Source organism: Panulirus ornatus, chromosome 37, assembly GCF_036320965.1.
Source record: "Panulirus ornatus isolate Po-2019 chromosome 37, ASM3632096v1, whole genome shotgun sequence".
Taxonomy (NCBI): Eukaryota; Metazoa; Arthropoda; class Malacostraca; order Decapoda; family Palinuridae; genus Panulirus; species Panulirus ornatus.
This window is the reverse complement of record NC_092260.1, coordinates 17,724,699-17,730,740: the sequence shown is the minus strand read 5'-3', so window position 1 is coordinate 17,730,740 and position 6,042 is coordinate 17,724,699. Positions and strand designations below refer to the sequence as shown.

The 6,042-nt window shown below is 45.5% G+C and overlaps 1 protein-coding gene across 1 annotated transcript in view; it reads left to right on the top strand.

The window, feature by feature from the left end:
* LOC139760550 (BRCA1-associated protein-like) overlaps positions 1–6,042 on the top strand; it is a 158,272-nt gene that overhangs the window by 22,851 nt on the left and 129,379 nt on the right. The window lies entirely within an intron of this gene.

The window sequence follows — 6,042 nt, the reverse complement described above, 5'->3', positions numbered from 1 at the left end:
TTCGTGCCGTTCCATTTGCTTTAGTCACATGAATTAGCATCAAGCAATATTGCCTCTTAATGGTTTGTCGTGTGTAGGGTGTCTCTGTGACCAAACAAGTGACGAACTACAATTGTTTGTGTCGTGCTTGCGCCAGAGGGAGTCAAGCCAACAGATATGTATTCATCAGAATCATCAAGATATCATTCATTCCTCTCAGGCATGCAAATCTACTCTGCTTAAGAGAAACCTCCTGGTGGCAAACATTGGGAAACTTATTGCCGGGTTGGGGACTGGAAGCAGGGGAGGAGCAGACATCCCTCGAGGCCCAGGTGAGGCGGCCTATTTTCCTGGTAGACCTACCTGACGATGCACCTTCGGGACCCTAGTAACTTGACAGATTCATCAAATCCTTACATTTACGTCTAACTTGGAGCAATGCAAATAGCAACCCTGTTAATTGTTGTGGAAAGGACTATATGATGAGATGCAAGGAAAGTAAACAGTAAAGATGAGTAATGTCTCTTTACCCAATTACCGTATGGCACAGAGTCTGTGTAACTTCGCCCACGCAGGAATTCCAGTGCTAAAGTATTCCCAAACTACATCACGAAGAACAGGAGCTGTATAAAACTACTGTCATCGATCAAGACACAATAAGATGTACTGACACAACAGTGTTCAGCTTCTCCCAAATGATGTGTACGTGCTGGAAGGCAGATGCAGCAGGCCCCACACACACACACATACACACACCATTTTCTGACTCTCCATAATAGTCATTTAGAGTACATTCGGACAGAGTGACTTAAGACGAACACCTGTATTCATGAGCCCCTGAGTATCGACCATGTAACTCCTGACCTTAAAAATTAATTGGAACGAATATACACGAGACTAATGTTCTCTCGGTGTCTCATGCGACTCGAAGAAGGAACAAAAAAGGTAAAAGAGCAGATAACCAAATGGTAAGGTCACTCAAGCCGATTCGACCTTCTTGTATGTATGTATGTGTGTGTGTGTGTGTGTGTGTGTGTGTGTGTGTGTGTAGGTGTGTTTGTAGGTGTGTGTGTGTAGGTGTGTGTGTGTAGGTGTGAGTGGTTACTGCATGCCATTTACACGACCCTTCGGGGAAATGTTGTAAGTAAAGTGAAAATAAAGGTATGACTGGTGTTGCTGCTGTTGCAATGTGGCTCCGGAGACAACGATGGATGACTCACGTGTTGCGATGGAAGAGACCACCAGCACCAGCTGGAGGAGACCACCAGCACCAGCAGGAGGAGACCATCAATACCAGCAGGAGGAGACCATCAATACCAGCAGGAGGAGACTGCCAACACCAGCAGGAGGAGATTGCCAACACCAGCAGGAGGAGAGTGCCAACACCAGCAGGAGGAGACTGCCAATACCAGCAGGAGGTGACCACCAGCACTAGCAGGAGGAGACCATCAATACCAGCAGGAGGAGACCACCAGCACCAGCAGGAGGAGACCACCAGCACCAGCAGGAGGAGACCACCAGCACCAGCAGGAGGAGACCATTAGCACCAGCAGGAGGAGACCACCAGCACCAGCAGGAGGAGATCATTAGCACCAGCAGGAGGAGACCACCAGCACCAGCAGAAGGAGACTATCAATACCAGCAGGAGGAGACTACCAACACCAGCAGGAGGAGACCACCAACACCAGCAGGAGGAGACCACCAACACCAGTAGGAGGAGACTACTGGCACCAGCAGGAGGAGACCACCAGCACCAGCAGGAGGAGACCACCAGCACCAGCAGGAGGAGACTACCAACACCAGCCAGCACCAGCAGTGAGACACCCGTGTTCGTGGTGTGATATCAACCTTGGAGACAGTTCACTCGTCGTCTGCTTCGTCCTGTCACACAAGGGACTTTGTTATTCGATCATTTTGTTGACCGTCCGCTGCGTCATTTCCACGAGTTTGCCGTCACGAGTCGCGATATATTGTGTGATGTTGGACCTTGATATATCTCTCCCTCCCTCTCCTCCGTTAGTGCCAGCAATTATTGTTTCTGGAGTCATCAGCTTCTTGTTGCGGGGGCTTGACGACGGCAAAGATGTAAGACCTTCAGTCACTAACTTCTGAGACATTTGGACATTGTCCTCGTGGCTGTGACGATTCGTCTACACCGTCACTATCTCAGAGAGACCTCAGAGTTGAACACCAGTGCCGTAATCATCATGATAAATGATCGTCATTGCTTAATAGAAGCTCATTCTTCTCGACCATCTTCAGCATGATTAAGCCACGGTATTCTCACCTCTCATCACCACAGCATAAGTGATTAAGAGGACCTCTTAGCGTTTACTAACATCCACAATAGTGTGTCTGTTTTGTGTGTTTTTTTTTTCATCTTTTTATAAGTACATGTGGATTAGCGTGGATAACACGGGCGTCCGAAATGGGACTGAAAAATGAATTAAAGAAAATGGGGACTGAAAAATGAATTAAAGAAAATGGGTAATAGAAGGAAGGCAGAGGGAAAAAAATATTTCAAAGTCAAATGCACTTTGACCTTGACTTTTGTTATTATGCCACTGTAAAAACTTGAGGGAGGATCTGAACTCATGTCCCAGAACGATGCTCCGCCAAACTATGGTGACAAATGATTCATTCCAAGTACACTGGTAGTTCCTGTCACCCGCGCTCTGGGCTGTTGACATGATCAGTTGGTCGTGTGTCGTACACCAAGGTCTCGCCAGACCTGCCCAGTTGTTGGCATTATCCTTGACGCAGCCGCCAGTGTCACAAAACTTAACATTTTATATACGAAAGACTTTCCATTATTACTGATGATGCTTCTACTATGATAAAGATGCTACAGTTATACTAACATTATCAACACCTTATGATCAGTACTGCCAACATTATCATCACCTCGTGATCAGTACTACCAACATTATCATCACTTCGTGATCAGTACTGACAACATTATCATCACCTCGTGATCAGTACTGCCAACATTATCATCACCTCATGATCAGTACTGCCAACATTATCATCACCTTATGATCAGTACTGCCAACATTATCATCACCTCATGATCAGTACTGCCAACATTATCATCACCTCATGATCAGTACTGCCAACATTATCATCACCTCGTGATCAGTACTGCCAACATTATCATCACTTCGTGATCAGTACTGACAACATTATCATCACCTCGTGATCAGTACTGCCAACATTATCATCACCTCATGATCAGTACTGCCAACATTATCATCACCTCGCGATCGGTACTGCCAACATTATCATTGTGTGTTGTTTTAGAGTTGCCTATCTTCAACCATCTCGCCAGTGCTGCTGGCGTCACCGTGATCAACAAACCACTCCATCCTTCCCACTGTAAACATTCCAGTGTCCCAGCACACTGTGGCTGTTATCGTAAATATTTGCCTGTTAACATCACAGCGTCATTGTTTTCCATCACCTTTGAATAAGTGTGTGTGTGTGTGTGTGTTTACCCTCTGGCCAATAGGCCAGCGATACGCAACGTCTTACAAAACTGCCTCCGTTGTATACACCTTACGTAAACCACCTCGCTCTGACGTCATCCCATGGTCCTTCATTCGAAATACAAGCTTTCTTCCGTGACATGATCCATCACCACCTTCAGAAGAGGGGAAGCGCTAAGGTGGGAAACTTAAACTTCCGTCTCCATGGCCCCGAGCTGGCTGGGTTGATGTGCACGTTAAGATTATGGTATGTGATGTGTGCAGTTCGAGGCTCAGTGAGGACCGACTCTCGTATCCAAATCGCTAGGATCCGCATTCCTCCAACGACAGTGTGAGACAGAATGATCCTTCGCGGAATATCTTATGCAATCTTTTCTTTTTCCTTGACAGATGCAAAACAGTTACGTTCACAAAGTAGGAATATCGTAAACTCAAGTTTTTTTTTTCTATTTTCTCCGCATGACTGTCAAAGAAAATCGATTCTAATGCAATCTAATTCTATTTAACCACATTTGTTTAAGCAAGTTTAGCGTGCCTGCTATGAATTTTGGCTTGATAGCCTATACGAAGTCGATCGGCCATTAAACAATATACAGAGTAATAAACGATTGAGTCTGTACCGTTCAGTCTAACAGTTCCTTCTCCATCTCTCTTCAGTCTTGAGTCTCTCCCTACAAGACCTGCCTGTACCTCTAGCAGACCACAGCATGAGGGTCCTGCCGAATACAGGCGACCTCACGACCACATCTCCACACCCTGACACCACGATAGCAACATCACACATGCAGCCCTACGTGACACAGCTGGAACGATGGGTAACCCAGAGGAGCAATATTTACACCTCTCGAAAAGAAGTCTTCACTCACCCTTTTAATACCACACAAAAACGAATCCAGCTCACACCCTCCTGCCACCTTGACCAGACAATCGCTTCCTCTGAACACAATACCAACCATTCTAGGCATCACGTACGATACACACATGAAATTTACTCCCCACGCCAGTAGGTCAACACAGGAGGTACAAGCCAACTAAATGCCTTCAGATAATTTAACTGGCACCAGATTTGATGTAAAGAACCTAACCTAACCTAACCTAACCTAAAATAACCTAACCTAACCCAACCTAACCTAACCTAACTTAACCTAACCTAACCATCTTCTGCAACCAATGCCTCCGTCTCACTTTCACCAACAACTAACCTGCCTTGTCCTTCGTCCTCTCAAAAGCAAATGTAATAAAACTGCGTACCACACCGAATAGTGCACTCAGAAGAATCACAGGCTGCTGTGCAACTACAGGTATTCAGTACCTACACAGCGAAACAAAGGTCCTCTCGATGCAGTGTCGTCTCAACATGCTCGGGATTCGTTTATGTGCAGCAGGACTATATCCTTCTCACCCAAACCTCTCCATAGCTCACCACCCACCCTGCCTCACACTTCAGCAACCTCGACTCACGGATCCACCACCCTAAACAAATTGAACGCTGGCAAATCCCATACACAAAGTAACTCGCAAAGCTTCAACAGAAGCCTTACTCCCCAGCACGAGTTACACTTACCCGTCTATCTCTCGAGATCACCCATTTCTTCTACGCTACAAGCATCATTGCAGCATATTCTCAAGACCCTGCATACCCAAGATGCAGCGACCATAAAGAAGACACTGAGCACTTACTGCTCTTATCATCCTACGCTCACTGTACGTAGTCGCGCACACATGACTACGCTCTCGTTTTTTTTTTTTTTTTCCAAAAGAAGGAACGGAGAAGGGGGCCAGGTGAGGATATTCCCTCATAGGTCTAGTCCTCTGTTCTTAACGCTACCCCATTAACGCGGGAAATGGCGAATAGTATGAAAGAAGAAAAAAGATATATATATATATATATATATATATATATATATATATATATATATATATATATATCGCGCCAGGTGGTTACACAGCGAGTGAAAAAATTTCCCTTAGTGCGATTCTTTATCATTGTAAGCTGACGAAAGGGATTACAGTCTCATGGAGAAACTTCTTGTTCGGGAGGAGTCAGTCAGCTCTCTGTATCCAATTATAACCGAGCCTCAAAGCTGAAGGAGCCCCATAAAAGGGATGCGAGAGTTCTGCGTGTAAACCACTGTTTGCATGGACACATAAGTATAGCTTACCCTTATATACTGTTTTCCGTTATTCTTTACTACTGGTAAATTGAACGATCCTATAGCAACTCATTACCTATACAGTTAACCTCTAGTTTCCCCAATACGAGGCTTTTGGATCTCCGAAAATTTCTCGGCGGAGTTTAAAATCATTTACCAAATACAGTGATCGTAGAACCGTTCATATTATTCTTTTATTTTTTCTGGGGAGGTAGACTGTCATACATTTGGCCAAAGGTCATCCTGATTTCCACAGATCACAGGACACAGCTTTTTGTCGTCAGTCACTTGATCTTCACGAGGTCCGTTACTCGCGTCTCCGGTCGTCAGGGTCTCCCTGCTGGTGTTGCTGGCTAGTCCTCCCCCACCTTTGCGTTTTGGCTGGTCGTCGTCCCGGGCTGTATAGGCGTTCATGGCTCTGATAT